The 16,604-nt window shown below is 36.7% G+C and overlaps 1 protein-coding gene across 8 annotated transcripts in view; it reads left to right on the top strand.

Annotated features, from left to right (window-relative positions):
• LOC126765259 (uncharacterized) overlaps positions 1-16,604 on the top strand; it is a 255,305-nt gene that overhangs the window by 42,191 nt on the left and 196,510 nt on the right. Inside the window, exon 2 of one of the 8 annotated variants that reach the window (XM_050482955.1) lies at positions 10,047-10,163. The exons of 6 other annotated variants lie outside the window; for them this stretch is intronic. The gene's annotated coding sequence lies outside the window, so the exon portion shown is untranslated. Of the gene's footprint in view, positions 1-1,354; positions 1,398-10,046; positions 10,164-16,604 lie in introns of those variants that run through there. One more of the 8 variants, XM_050482956.1, reaches the window with a different exon arrangement.

The following is a 16,604-nucleotide window of genomic DNA, read 5'->3' as shown; positions in this document are numbered from 1 at the left end:
ATATTTTTCTTCGCATATTCTGTAACTTCGTATGAAGAATGCGAGCTCTGGACGCTATTTTACGACCCTTTGCCACCATATAAACTTGTCTTAGGTCTTGCGTTGCTGCATACGCATCATGGCATTGAAGTCACAGCTGAAGAAGTTATCGAAAGACTCTCAAAACTTGGCCCACATCCATGATATTAAACTGTATAAAGACTCATTTATTTAAATAATAGTCTTCATGTTTCAAGTGAGGTTATTCTTGCTCAAACCTCACTAGAAAAAAGCACAAAAAAACTCACCACATGAGGTGAAAAGCACTTTGTTGTGAACCAGCTGTTTTACAAAAACAAACAAGGCAAAATAAAGAAATGTGAGTAGTTTTGCAATCCTATTAAATTTGGTGCATATAATGGTTTGTCAAAAAAGTCTTGCGGTATTTTTATTGAAATTGAAATGAGTTTTTAATGACTCATGCCCAGCTCTTGACCGATGCTACGGCTGCTACTATGCCGGTCTCTTTCGACCAATTCAGCGATTTTATCGTAATTTTCGACGACAGGCCTTCCGGAGCGTGGCGCAACTTCGACCACCTCTCCACCAGAACGAAAACGTTGAAACCATCCATAAACTGTGCAAATTTTATTGGCGGCTTGAGATGCATTTTTGCCTTTATCGTAGTAGTACTGTAAAATATGTCGTATGTTCTCTTTATTTTGCTCCATGTTTGCGACGCTATAACTCACGAACGACTTAAAAGAAACGACAATCAATCAAACACGTGTTAGCGCGTAAAATGAGCTTTCCAAAAAGGTATAGCATAACCCGATGCGACGAATAAAACTAGAACTACGCGCTTTCAGCGCCAACTAGCAAAAATACCGCAAGACTTTTTTGACAACCCATTATTATAATTTATGTTTTTTAGGATTTCAAAATGTGAAAGGACAACTCGGGGCAGCTGCAGCATTATAGCATATTATATAAATATAAACAATTTTTTATTCGCACATATATTAAGTGCAAACATACATATTTACAAATAATATATGTCCGAACTATTTAAACATAAATATGTATATGTCTTTTTACTCATACTTAGAAGGAAGTAAAATGTACAAAGTCCGTAAATTATATTTTTATTTTAATAGACAAGCACTTATATTTATAACAGATAACGCCTTTGGAAGAATAGTCCATCCATTCTATTTGAATAAAATAATTGCAAATTTCTTTAAAAATATTAAAATTAATAAAACAAACACAACCGATTGCATTATGAAATTTACTTTCAGACATCACAAATTTGTGAGGAAATTGCAAGCATTTGAGCTTTTGAAATCATCCCAGCATTCTGAAAACCTCACAAACAACAAAAACCTCACAATAGTGAGGTTGGTGGTTTTTGTGAGGTAAGTAACAAACATAAACTTGTTGTAATCTGAACGTAGTGTAGAAAGTGGCGCGGTACAAAAATTGCGGTAAATCAGAACGTAAGCAGTCACTTTCATATCCCAATCTGCAAATAGTTATTCGTACCATTCCTCTTAGGACCGACATATCAGTGCCCAATGTCTCTGCTACCTTGGCAGATATTCCAAGTTCTGACGAAGATAGTGATGTACCTGAACCCGAGGAAAAGTCAAGTTTTAAATTTGACAATGACAGCGGTCTGGAATTGTTTTCCCATGGGTGGCTAAATGATTTGATCGGAGACATCAATCTTCTCAAAAAAGCAACTGAGATGCTCCGATCAAGGCTCAAAAGCAGATACTTTCTTTTATTGGGATTCTTTTATATAGATATTGTGAGAAGCAATTCTCTTTCTACTTTCTCCATGAGGATAAGTTAGTTTATTGTAACAGTAACCTTAAAGCAGTTCTTCTTCCCAATAGCGTTTTCTACGCTTCCTATCGGTCATATCTCAACGAAAGCTATAAGGACTTGAAATTGGTCCTTTGCAAATTAAAATGTAAAGACCTCGGTTAGCAAGTGTGCGGTGATTAAAAACATTATTTCAAAAATTAAGATATCTATCATACAATCCACCCTAGTAATTGTGCGAGGGGAGGCACTGCTGTTATTGTTAAAAACAGCATTATACATTATGAGGATAGAAAAATCAGTACGCACAATATTCAAACCACAACTATTACATTAAAAGCAATGAACCAACCCTTGTCAATTACTGCAATGTATTGTCCACCGAGATACAAAATCCTCGTTGAAGAATATAAAGAACTTCTCAATATGCACAAACACAAATTTATTATGGGAGGCGACTTTAACGCTAGGCATGTTTACTGGGGATCGCGCCTAACGACAGCTAAAGGGCGAGACTTATTCCAGGCAGCTCAAGAAACGGGGTGTGAGTTTGTATCGACCGGAACACCAACTTATTGGCCAACGGACACCAACAAAATACCTGATGTAATAGATTTCTTTATAACCAGAAAGATATCTCGAAATTTCATAGAAATAGAAGGTGGATTAGATCTAAGCTCTGATCACTCCCCATTATATTTAACAGTAAGTGAAACAGTCATTAAAAGAGATCTTAGTCTGAAGCTATACAACAAAAATACGGACTGGACTTCGTTCAAACAAATACTTCAGACTAAAATAAAGTGTCCGAAAATCACAACAATTGAAAAACTAGAGTTAGAAGTTAACACATATACGAAAGAAATTCAACAAGCAGCTTGGGATAATACTCCGGAGTTAAAGCGGAAAAGTGTAGGTTCAAATTACCCTAAAGAGATAAAAATCCTTCTAATTAAGAAAAGAAAGTTACGACGGAAATGGCAACAAACCCGCTCACCAATCGACAAAACCAACCTTAATAAGGCAACAGCAGAATTAAAACGAGAAATTGCTCATATTAAGAATGAGTCAATTAATAAATATTTATCTCAACTATCCGCTGACAAAAAAGATGATTACTCACTCTGGAAAAGTACTAAGTATCTGAAACGTCCAACAAATCACGTTGCACCACTAAAAGTTGCTTCCAATACATGGGCTAGAAGTGATTGTGATAAAGCTAATGCATTTGCAAAACACCTAGCTGAAACCTTTCGTCCAAACGAGGATAGTGAAATCGCGTTCCTCAGTAGCATTAAACAGGATCATGCAACAATCCCAGCAATCACCATTTGTGAACTTAAATGTGAAATTAAAAAGCTCAAAGTTAAGAAAGCAGCTGGCTTCGATTTAATTACAGCTGAAGTGTTAAGGCAGTTACCATACATATGTTTACGGAAGCTCACCTATCTTTTCAATACAGCAATCCGTCTGACATATGCATTTTCCAAGCCTTTAGAAAGTTGCCGAAGTTGTTATGGTTCCTAAGCCAGGAAAGGATCCTCACGTAGTCTCGTCATATAGACCAATTTCGCTACTTCCACAAATCTCAAAACTTTTTGAAAAATTAATTTATCTAAGATTAAAATCTATAATCGACGAAAAGCAGTTAATCCCATCGCATCAGTTCGGTTTTAGAAATAAGCATTCAACAATAGAACAAATTCACAGAATAGCATCAGAAATAGAAAAATCCCTGGAGGAGGGAAACGTATGCTCAGCTGTATTCCTTGACGTTGCACAAGCGTTTAACAAGGTATGGCACGAAGGCCTTATGCAAAAACTAAAATCATGTCTTCCGGTTGAGTATTGTGCTCTTTTAGAATCGTACATCACCATGAGATTTTTCCGTGTAAAACAAGGAAATGAATTATCTAAACTAAAAGAAATTGAAGCAGGAGTTCCTCAGGGAAGTATCTTAGGTCCACTTTTATATATTTTGTATACAAGAGACTTACCGTTAGCACCAAACAGTATGACTGCCACTTTTGCTCATGACACCGCAATACTATGCGTCGAAAAAACAGCAGAAAAAGCTGCGATAAACCTGCAACATGCAATCTACTCTGTAGTAAGCTGGACCAAAAAATGGAGAATAAAACTAAACGGTGGGAAATCGGTTCATGTAAATTTTACAAACAAAAGAATCACTTATCAACCTATAAGTATTCTAGATGTCTCCATACCATACGCAAATACAGCTAAATATCTTGGCATCACGCTCGATGCTAGATTACGTTGGAAGGAGCATATCAAAATAAAAAGGATTGAACTTAATCTCAAATTGTCGAAAATGAAATGGCTAATTGGGCGAAGGTCAAACCTGTCCATACACAACAAATTACTTCTTTATAAACAAATAATCAAGCCGATATGGTCATATGGTGCGGAACTGTGGGGATGTGCCAATGATGGCAGTATTAATATTATACAAGGTTTTCAAAACAAGGTGCTAAGAGGCATTGTAAGTGCTCCTTGGTACTGCAGAAATGCTGATATTCATCGAGACCTAAGGATGAATACAGTCGCCGAAGAAATAAGGAGTCAGGCAGATGCCCACTACAAAAGGCTTAATGCACATGTGAACGAGGAGGCGAGAAATCTTCTTTTAACACATGCTTCTCTAATCGATTATGTCGCAAAAAACCACATAGCTTAGTTGGAAGCTAAAATATAAAGAAATTAATTATACTATATACCGTATATGTATGAATATTACTATTAATTTCTATGTAATTTGTTTTTAAGTTATTCAAATCAAACTGCTCGTTAGTTTTTGAAACTAGTTGTAGTGATATCAAACATTGTTAAAGTTTAAACAAAAAAAAAAAATATCATATTAGGAGGACTCTCTTACTCTTGCAAGATTGCACGATGACACAAAATGCAAGGCCAAGAGAGCACATTCTTTATTCATTCTTAACAAAAAACGTTTAACAAATTTTTATAATTTAAGTAGAAATTTAATATCTATTTAAAACTTACCTTCCTCAACAATTTAACGGCGCAATATGTCTTTTTGTAAAATGACAGCTGAAACAGGGTTGCAATTATATTTTTACGTGTCATTGCATGAAAATAAACGTGGGTTTTGGTCTGACATATTTTACAGCCATTGCAAATAATTTTCTGCGTGCGTTTGTTGTTGTGCCGTTGCACCAAGTGCAAGTGTTTCGCAAGATCAAAAGAATACCCCTACTCCTTTTACATGCTATATATTAATAAAATGCACCCTTGGTTTGCCTTAATGCACTTATCATCACCAAACTATATTGAGTAAAGGAAACTGGATTTTCGAAAGTTTTACGTGGCATAAAGTTCATAGGAAGTTAGAAATTCTTTATGTAGGTTTTGACATTTAGACTTAATATTATTAGGAAAGGATTCTTTCCGAGTTCCATCTCACACATAGGCCGACATTTTCGGTAAAAAGTTAACTATTAACTGTGTACATGTATCATGGGATACATAGGGACTTGAGAAGTTTTGGTTCGATTTGGAAATTGTTTGGTCTATTCGTGCAAAGTTTGTTCCCATTATATAAATTGATTTTTTATTTGGATACTGGAATGTGAAATAAACAAATGGATTTTTAAAAAGGCGTGGTTGTAAACCGATTCCCGATTTTGATCTGTAAAATAGGAATGGTAGAAGAATGTTATGTACCGAATTTGGTTGGTCGACCAGGTCCCGTGATATACGATTTCAGCTAAAAATGGGCGGTGCCATGCAAATTTGCAAGTTTTCATGGCGGCTCCTATAAAGACCTCTAGTTCCATCTTGAACGTAAAATTTAATGTTTCTGACGCATTTACTTATTGTTGTTGTTGCAACGGTAATGTAACATCCGCTTTAGTGGCAAAGGTTTAGGTAAGTTGTCATCGAGGTCATCCAACTGTAGGCGCAGGAAACGTGCTGTTTCGACGGTGTCGGACCATAGGTAGGGTTAAATGAAAAAAGTTAGCTGGGCATGCGAAGAGGTTAGAGTCATGCACTGAACATACATTTGTGGTCGATTACGGAAAAGTAGGAGTTTAACCGGCTACAATATCCAGAACGAAAATGCGCAGAGGAACCTCCGAACCTCCTCACCGATTACGTCCATTTATCAAAAGACCACTAGCGATGGAAATATAAGGCGAGCTATGACAGGTGCTCATAATTGTGGTGATAGCTTCATCTTTTATTGTACAGAAAGTCGACTCATCTGTTCCGCCAGCTTAGTGCCCTACGGTCTTTTGACAATCTGGGGCGTTGCCGGTGCCCATGGGTGACCCTGGGAGTGAGGTGTTGGAGTGTAGGTGGTGGTTGTTGCAGCCCACAGGGCGTTTTTGACGTTGTGTTGTTTGTTGGCAACGCCATTGTAAGGTGTTGCGGAGCAGATCTCTGGAGCACATGGCAATGTACGACGCCCCCCACTTACGTATGATGCGCAAGCCGAAACACGTCGGGAAGTGACACCAGCCAGTACAAGAATTGCACTTGCCTGATGAGACGTTCCGACGAATGGCGGTTTGACACACGAGCGGGATGAAGGTTGGGGGGTTGCCTATTCAGAATTGTAGTCATGCAGCCTGCTTGAGCTCTTATGGACCAAAGGGGTCCTTTTTTGGCACTCGAGTAGAGTGGCAGCGTAGTGCAAAATTAGAGGCTAATATCGCAATAGAGCGTTGGCAGTGGGGGTCCACGTATCTTATGGTCCACTCCCGGTGGGCCTTAAATGGCTGCATCCATTTCATGTATTACACCTAGTCGAAGTGAAGTTTGGATAGAGTCTTCTAGCGCAAACGCAGAAAAATTCCTCCAGGCCAGACTCAATGCCAGCACGAGTCAGGAGGATGAGGACCACCGCTGCTGCTAGGAGTTGCTCCTATAATAAAAAACTTTACCTAAAACTCACCGACCAAAGCAAGGTTAGATCGCAGAAAAAACAGCTTTACATAGAGCTTTATTGATTTGGGAGGTATATAAATTGAACTTATTCGGGACGATGCCACACCCTCATTTCAAAGATTTTAAAACCAAAGGTGCCCTTCCTTAATTTAATTCGTTGTACCAAATTTGTATCTTAATTTACGGCTTAGCTATGTCGCCATATACACATTTGATCAATAGCATTTTTTACGCCCATCTACGAACAAAGAAAATGTTGTCGATGCCAGCTTGTGTGTCATCCAATTTATTCAATTTTTTCAGTGTAAGTAGCTTATAGAATTTGTTCTGAGCGAATTTTGTTGTATTATCTTGAATGGTTTAAGAAACATTTACATTATGGCCTTTTGAGGACTTTTAGCTCGCAAGTGCTCCTTGCTAATGCAATCCCCTGTGCTAAATTACAGCTCTATATCTTAATTAAGTGCATAATTATGGTAGTTATATGCTTTCTTAAATGGCGTTTTGTGGGCGTGGCAGTTATCCGATTACGTCCATCTGCGAAACTGTCCTTTCTGTTTTTGCCAAAAAATCCACGTAGCAACTTTTCACACATAGTGGTATTTAATGTTACGATCGAAAATTGTCAAAATCGGACATGACTTGTTCCAAAAATGGGTAAAATCGGGCCGGCATTCTCTTATCTCCCATATATCCAACATAAAAATTTACCAACTTTTGGTTTACTTTATATCGCATCTATCTGTCAATATATGTATAAGAAACGCTAATGAAATTCCAAATGAACGGATGAATTCACGGCGTTTTTGTCAACAGCAAGTATTTATCCTGATTTTGCTCCTATGATATGTTATTTAACCTAAATGTAGACAGTGCCACGCTTATCGTAATTTTGCTACTTGTATCACCCTGAGTGTAAAATTTAATGTCTGATGTATTTGGTTATTGATTTACCGCCCTTTTAGTATTTCTTTTTAACAAACCCGTTATATAAGGAGTGGGCGGTGTTATCATCCGATTTCATCCCTTTTCATGCTTTCAGTAGGGGTTCTTATAGGAATTGTCCTAAACGAAGGTGGTTATTTTAGCTTTAGCGGTTTACGAGATACGTAATTAAAACCTATTAGATGGCAGGGACATGCATTTTTTTCTAAGTTTTGGCTTTGGTTCTCCTTGCTACTGCAATCCTCTCTGCCAAATAACAAGTTTAATTATGCCATTTTGTAGGTCATTGATTAATGGGATTTTGTGGACGTGGTAGTGGTAGTGGTCTGATTCCGCGCATCTACAAACTCGTCCTTACTTTTTCAGGGTTTCAGAGGGGAAAATGGGGGACATGTCATACCCGCCCAAAGGCTAAATGGTTTTTTAATAATTATACTACTCTGAAAAAATATAAATTAACAAGAAAAGCAACGATACTTATCGCAACAGTGTGCTATTTTGAATTTATAATTGGGATTTTTTAACTATGTGATATTCTATCTCTAACTCATTCGCTCAGTGTGATTCTTCACAAAGGTTCGATCGATCTTGCAAAGGCATCAAATATGATGCTTGTAACGTTCCGAAATCGAAGACAAAAAGCTGAGGAACATTTTCGATCCATTTATTTAGACACGAAAAAAATGGCGGCAGAACTGAAAGTTGACGAAGAAAAACCAAGAATCTGCAAAATTTCTGCATGTGAACTTGCGATGAATACTACAGGGTCTCAGTATGCACAACTCTATTGGATACCGTTGGCAAAGATTGGAAGACGAGCTTTCCTAGAGAAGTATTAGATGGATTTCAACTGAGTTTGCTGTTTCCAGAAAAAGTATTTACTTTAGAAACCAAAATATTAAAATCGTATTGACTGCTTGATAGATAGATTCAAAGGCTTTTTGGATATAGACAATGACGATTGAAGCTCAAAGGTGAACTTGATCAGTGGCAGTGCAAAAGTCAAAAGACAAGAATTTACCGCCTACTGCATTGGAAACGTTGAAGAACTCTGATGTAGACCTTTACCCCATAATCCATATTTTTCTTCGCATAATCTGCAACTTCGTATGAAGAATGCGAGCTCTGGACGCTATTTTACGACCCTTTGCCACCATATAAAATTGTCTTAGGTCTTGCGTTGCTGCATACGCATCATGGCATTGAAGTCACAGCTGAAGAAGTTATCGAAAGACTCTCAAAACTTGGCCCACATCCATGATATTAAACTGTATAAAGACTCATTTATTTAAATAATAGTCTTCATGTTTCATGTGAGGTTATTCTTGCTCAAACCTCACTAGAAAAAAGCACAAAAAACTCACCACATGAGGTGAAAAGCACTTTGTTGTGAACCAGCTGTTTTACAAAAACAAACAAGGCAAAATAAAGAAATGTGAGTAGTTTTGCAATCCTATTAAATTTGGTGCATATAATGGTTTGTCAAAAAAGTCTTGCGGTATTTTTATTGAAATTGAAATGAATTTTTAATGACTCATGCCCAGCTCTTGACCGATGCTACGGCTGCTACTATGCCGGTCTCTTTCGACCAATTCAGCGATTTTATCGTAATTTTCGACGACAGGCCTTCCGGAGCGTGGCGCAACTTCGACCACCTCTCCACCAGAACGAAAACGTTGAAACCATCCATAAACTGTACAAATTTTATTGGCGGCTTGAGATGCATTTTTGCCTTTATCGTAGTAGTACTGTAAAATATGTCGTATGTTCTCTTTATTTTGCTCCATGTTTGCGACGCTATAACTCACGAACGACTTAAAAGAAACGACAAGCAATCAAACACGTGTTAGCGCGTAGAATGAGCTTTCTAAAAAGGTATAGCATAACCTGATGCGACGAATAAAACTAGAACTACGCGCTTTCAGCTAGGAACTAGCAAAAATACCGCAAGACTTTTTTGACAACCCATTATTATAATTTATGTTTTTTAGGATTTCAAAATGTGAAAGGACAACTCGGGGGCAGCTGCAGCATTATAGCATATTATATAAATATAAACAATTTTTTATTCGCACATATATTAAGTGCATACATACATATTTACAAATAATATATTGTCCGAACTATTCAAACATAAATATGTATATGTCTTTTTACTCATACTTAGAAGGAAGTAAAATGTACAAAGTCCGTAAATTATATTTTTATTTTAATAGACAAGCACTTATATTTATAACAGATAACGCCTTTGGAAGAATAGTCCATCCATTCTATTTGAATAAAATAATTGCAAATTTCTTTAAAAATATTAAAATTAATAAAACAAACACAACCGATTGCATTATGAAATTTACTTTCAGACATCACAAATTTGTGAGGAAATTGTAAGCATTTGAGCTTTTGAAATCATCCCAGCATTCCGAAAACCTCACAAACAACAAAAACCTCACAACAGTGAGGTTGGTGGTTTTTGTGAGGTAAGTAACAAACATAAACTTGTTGTAATCTGAACGTAGTGTAGAAAGTGGCGCGGTACAAACATTGCGGTAAATCAGAACGTAAGCAGTCACTTTCATATCCCAATCTGCAAATAGTTATTCATACCATTCCTCATAGGACCGACATATCAGTGCCCAATGTCTCTGCTACCTTGGCAGATATTCAAAGTTCTGACGAAGATAGTGATGTACCTGAACCCGAGGAAAAGCAGAGTTTTAAATTTGACAATGACAGCGGTCTGGAATTGTTTTCCCATGGGTGGCTAAATGATTTGATCGGAGACATTAATCTTCTCAAAAAAGCAACTGAGATGCTCCGATCAAGGCTCAAAAGCAGATACTTTCTTTTATTGGGATTCTTTTATATAGATATTGTGAGAAGCAATTCTCTTTCTACTTTCTCCATGAGGATAAGTTAGTTTATTGTAACAGTAACCTTAAAGCAGTTCTTCTTCCCAATAGCGTTTTCTACGCTTCCTATCGGTCATATCTCAACGAAAGCTATAAAGACTTGAAATTGGTCCTTTGCAAATTAAAATGTAAAGACCACGGTTAGCAAGTGTGCGGTGATTTAAAAATATTGGGCATAACGATCTTGGTCTACTAAATTACCTTACTTTTTGTGTTTATTGGTGCCTCCTCATAAAGTTCTTCTAACACCGCTTCACATAATGCTGTGATTGATAAATCAATTTGTATAGTCATTAATATTCGAAGGCTTATGGTTGAGTACTTTTGGACGCTTTAGAGATTTCTGATGCGAAAATGAATTAAAAGGAGTCTCATATGTGCAAAAAAATTAAAAGAATAGGCGTGGCCCCGACCTCCAATAGGTTTAATATATATTTCACGCGAACTACTACACGAACTCGTTTAACCTTTCTACGCTTCCTATCGGTCATTTGAATCTCAACGAAAGCTATAAAGACTAGCGATGACGAACCTACCATGAAATTATCATGGAAAATCCTTTGCAAAGAAGATGCAGGTGTAAAATGTAAAGACCACGGGATTAGCAAGTATATTGTGCGAATTCTGTGATATTAAAAAATAAATTGGGCATAACGATCTTGAGAGTTATGTGTGCTAACCGAGACTAAATTATCTACACTTTGTTACTTATGTGTTTATTGGTGCCTCCTCATACCAAGTTATTGAAGAGATCTAAGCATATGTCCATAGAACGAACACATAATGCTGTGATTGATAAATCAATTTGTATAGTCATTTTTCTGAATATTCAAAGGCTTATGGTTGAGTACTTTGTGGACGCTTTAGAGATTTCTTACTACCGATGCGAAAATGAATTAAAAGGAGTCTCATATGTGCAAAAAAATTAAAAGAATAGGCGTGGCCCCGACCTCCAATAGGTTTAATATATATTTCACGCGAACTACTACAGCAAAAATAACAGAACTCGTTTAAGACAAATTCTATTACAACAACTACCGACAGTTTGAAAAGGGGTGAAATAGGATGATATCCTCGCCCAGGATGATACAATGGAGCTTTACAGTAGCCGGGTTCAAAATAATGATGGACGTGACACCGCCCACATTTAGGTTTTTTGTTTTTTTTTTTATTATTATTTTACATTGTACCTAGTATATAAAAATAAAATACTAACAACAATTCTAGTCTAATTAATTAGGAGAGATACTTAAAAGCTAAATGTTAAGAAATACATTTGCTGCTACTGTTGTCTTACTAGGTCGGAAGGCTTCTTGCGTTTCAACCGGATTTCTCGCCTAACAGTTTCGATGAGTCTGGAGGCTTCCTCATTAACGTGTTGTCAAACTCGCTCCTTTTTTTTGACATGCTCTTTCCAGCGTAGCACCTAAGGTGATACCTAGGTACTTAGCACTGTTATGATGTGGTATAAGAATGTTATTTATATAAATTGGAAAATATGCCGGCTTTTTCAAGGTAAAGTCGACATAAATTGATTTGGTGTCGTTTAATTTTATGCGCCACTTAGATGCCCACTTAGTAATTGCGTTGACTGCTGTCTGCACTCGTCGACTAGATACTGAAGTTGACTTTCCAGCTGCTAACAAAGCTGTGTCATCCGCAAATGTCGCTGTCATATAATTACAACCGCGGCCAAGCGTAACTTACCATTAAGAAATTTCTAGCGAAAACGTGTTCTATCACTCATTGTAACGGTACTTGTTGCGGTAATGGAATTTTTCCGTTAAGTTTTAGCGAAGTGATCTCTGACTTACACAAATATTAAATATTAAAAAAAAAATAAGTTCTGCCAAAAAAGTAAAAGTAAACCAGAACTAAAAAAAATGTTAGAAAGTGTTTGGGAAGAGGAAATTTCAAGCAGTGTTTTGGAGAAACTTGTTGGGTCAATGCCTGCTCGTATCGAAGCTGTAATATCCGCTAGAGGTGGACCGACGCCATATTAGATTTCCCGTTATTCTTTTTGAATATGTAATGTATGTAATTTCATTTTCAATTGAAACAAAAAATGTTGTTAAGTTATTACAAGAATTAGTAATAATGAAATCAAAGACTTGTGTGCAAATAAAAAAAAGTTGTCTCAATTTAATTTTACAAATGGGCCAGATTAAAGTCAACAGTTAACCAAATATATTCGAGCCATCGATATATTCCCCGTATTCTATTAAATCCATAAAAAAGTTACCCAAAGAACGAAAAAAATTGAAAATAGTGAAAAAATATCAAGTGGTAAGTTACGCTTGGCCTTGGGTGTAGAATCAGATGGGAGTTCACTGGTAAAAAGCAAATAAAGCACTGTCCCCACAACGCTTCCCTGGGGAACACTCGCTTCTATCGGTTGCAAGCTTGAAACTGCATCCTCTTGTTTAATGGGGAAGTATCTATCTTTTAAGTATGAAGCAATTATTTCACAAAATTGTTTAGTTATCATGTATTTCAATTTGAGTAGTAGACCCGTATGCCAAACTTTGTCAAAAGCTTTAGACACATTCAAAAAGGCCGCCGTACAAACGTTCTTTTTATCGATTGTATTTTCAACGAAGTTAACGATTCGGTGTACCTGGTCAATTGTTGAATGGTGGTCACGGAAGCCAAATTGATGTGTTGGTATTAGATGTTTATGAGCGATTATTGGTTTGAGCCTATTTATAAGTACATTCTCAACGATTTTAGATAAAGCTGGCAGCAGCGAAATTGGTCTATATGATGCAACATCGTGTACTGGCTTACCCGGCTTAGGTATCATTATGACTTCAGATACTTTCCAAAGCGTTGGCACGTATCTTAGGCATAAAACACTGTTTATAATGTTTACAAGTTTTTTTATACAATTCTTTGGAAAATTGAGTAATATTTCTCCAGTTATTAAATCGTACCCAGGAGCTTTTTTGAGTCTTGTGTTCCCGATAAGATTTTTAATTTCTTTAATAGTAGCAGGGGAAATGCTGATGTGTGGATCCAACCAACTATTTTCACAGTTTATCTCATACCCATCGTTAGGCGTAAATGTGTTTCTCAAATGATTTGCAAATACGTCAGCTTTCTGTTCATTCGTTTTGGCCCATGCAGTTTCGCTAAGTTTTAATGGTGCTACATGTTTTACTTGTTTATTAATATTTCTTACAGCTTTCCAGAGTGAATAGTCGGTGGATTTAGCAGCTATGAGTTGAGTCAGATAAGTTTTGAAAGAATAATTTTTGAACTGTTTAATTTGTGTTCTTTGTTTCGCTGTTCATTTATTAAGCTCAGTTTAGTGATCGGATGACCTAGTTTGCTGCCATCTCCGTCGAAGCTTACGCTTTTTATGGATACTTTCTAAGATGTGTTTTGGGTATTTGGTCCCACTTAGATTCACTCGGTTATTTGGTGTACTCTTCCACGCAGCGTATTGAGTTATTTTTGTGAAATCTGCAAATTCATTGTCCAACTCAATACCAGTCGATATGTGCTTAAGCTTTGGGTCGACTTTATTCACTATACTTTTAAATTTATACCAATTAGTGTACGTTATTACATAACGTTGGCTTGGCGGCCGAAATAATTGACTTTTCATTCAGAGTTAGTAGCACTGGGGAATGTTCAGAGCTTAGGTCTGAGCAATCTTTAATACATAAATTGAGCTCCGGTAATTTATTGATTATAAAAAAGTTCAGAAGGTCTGGCAATTTCTGTCTATGTGTAGGCCAATAAGTGGGTCTTCCTGTAGAAACAAAATTGCATCCAACTTCTTGTATAATTTTGAGAAGTTCTCGACCTTTGGTGGTAGTTAAACGAGATCCCCAATAAGTGTTTTTTGCGTTAAAGTCGCCTCCAATGATGTACCTTCCGGGGGCCCCGAAGGACGACAATTTCTCTCACACATTTTTGTCGGGCATATTACACTTTTTTCACAAATCAGTAATCTTATCAGAGGGTATATTTCCGAACGCATCCTACCTAATTTACTAAGTACACCATTTAGCGATCACTCACGCATTCACTCCGATTCTAAAGTCAAGCTGCACAGTGTAAACAAGACCTAACAGAAATGTCGACATTGTTTATATTTTCAGTCTGATAGGAGTGAGTGAGTGGCGTTATTTTGATTCGTTTGATACTGAGATCAATAAACACTGGATTATTTATATAAAGCTTGATAGCTAAAATTGAGTAAAATAGACAGAAGTTTTGATTTGTTCGTTTAAATATTATTTCATTATGTCGAAAAGAACATATTTAAGTGGTTCACAAAAAAGAAAAAAGTTACAGCTCAAAAAGAAATAACTGAAAAACTTCCAAAGCTCACTTCGTTTGTTACGGTTGAAGAAACAAATAAGGCGAGAGATTATTCATTCTCATCACCGCAAGACAAAAGTACCTCTGAATGTCACCAGGAAAAAGAGGATACATGTGACGAAAATGACAAACATACATTAGATTCTGAGCCATCGACTTCAAGCCACTGTGAATTAATAACTGCAAGCTTAGAGATTGTATCTGCGTCTCCTGACCCTGGTACTTATTGTGACGACATTTTACCAGAAGAAGTCCGTGATATTTGGATTCGAAAAGGACTAGAGTTTTTCTAAAATATAACTCTGAAACTTCTACAAGTTTTCCAGATTCAAAGGGTAAAACGAAAACTAGATACTTAACTAAAAACATTTTTATTCGTAAATTTACGAATAGTGAGTCTTTACAAAGAAAATGGCTCCTTTATTCACCAGCAAAGATATCTGTATACTGTTATTGCTGGCGTCTATTTAATACCACTACTGATACTGGACATAATTTAACTTCTCCTAATGGATATAAAGATTGGAAGCAGATAAGTAACTTATTGATAGAGCATGAGCCCAGCACAGGGAATTTATGATGAATTATGTTGCAAGATTGAAAACTACTGGACGAATTGATACTGAGTTGCTGTCCCAATATAACACAGAAATTAACTATTGGAAGAATGTGGATTGTTGCAGTAGTGAAATTTTTGGCTTCAAGAGGTCTGGCTTTTCGTGGCGATAATGAAACATTAGGATCGCAAAATAATGGGAATTATATAGGATGCTTAGAACTGATTAGTGAATTTGATCCTTTTCTTGCTGATCACATACAAAACTGCGGAAATCGTGGAAAAGGAAGTACATCATATTTATCGGCAAATATTTGTAATGAATTTATTCAAGTCAAAGAACTTAAATCAGCAAAGTACTATTCTATTAGCGTAGATTGTACGCCAGATCTCTCCCACGTTGACCAACTAACTTTAATAGTTAGACACGTAAAAGACGGACAGCCTATTGAGAGATTTATGCAATTTTTGCCCTGGCGCAATGCGCAATATATAGCAGAAACCATTTTAAACTTTTTTGAAAGCCTTGATATTCCTATAAAAGATCGTCGCGGGCAGAGCTATGGCAATGCATAAAATATGTCTGGAAAGTACTCTGGTGCTCAGTCAAGAATAAAAGAAATTTGCGAATTTACGATTTACGTTCCATGTGCGGCACATTCGCTAAATTTAGTGGGTGTTCAGGCTGTTGAGTGTGTTACTGAAGAGGTATCCTTCTTTCAATTGTTCAATTTTTTCTCGGCTTCGACAAAACGGTGGAAAATTATGACAGAGCATTTAGAAGCAAATAGAGTCCTAAAGTCTCTTTCGGAAACTAGATGGTCTGCATGTGCCAATGCTATTAATGCTTTGCAAAATGGTTATTTAAATATTTCTGAAGCATTGTCTTCAATCGCAAGTGACACCAATCAACCAGGAGACACTAGAAAGGAAGCCCAAAGCCTGGAAAAAAAGGGAAAATTTGAGACTGCTCTTCCAACGGAAATATTGAATGATCTTTTGGGAATTATGAATAAAACAAGTCCAAGTTTACAGAATAGTACCTTGACCATGGACGTTGTAACGAAACTTTACGAATCTCTGATCAGTTATGTCAATACCGCACGCAATAATTTTGATCA

This window comes from Bactrocera neohumeralis, unplaced genomic scaffold (assembly GCF_024586455.1).
Source record: "Bactrocera neohumeralis isolate Rockhampton unplaced genomic scaffold, APGP_CSIRO_Bneo_wtdbg2-racon-allhic-juicebox.fasta_v2 cluster10, whole genome shotgun sequence".
In the NCBI taxonomy this organism is placed as follows: Eukaryota; Metazoa; Arthropoda; class Insecta; order Diptera; family Tephritidae; genus Bactrocera; species Bactrocera neohumeralis.
This window is presented reverse-complemented; position numbering and strand designations above follow the sequence as displayed.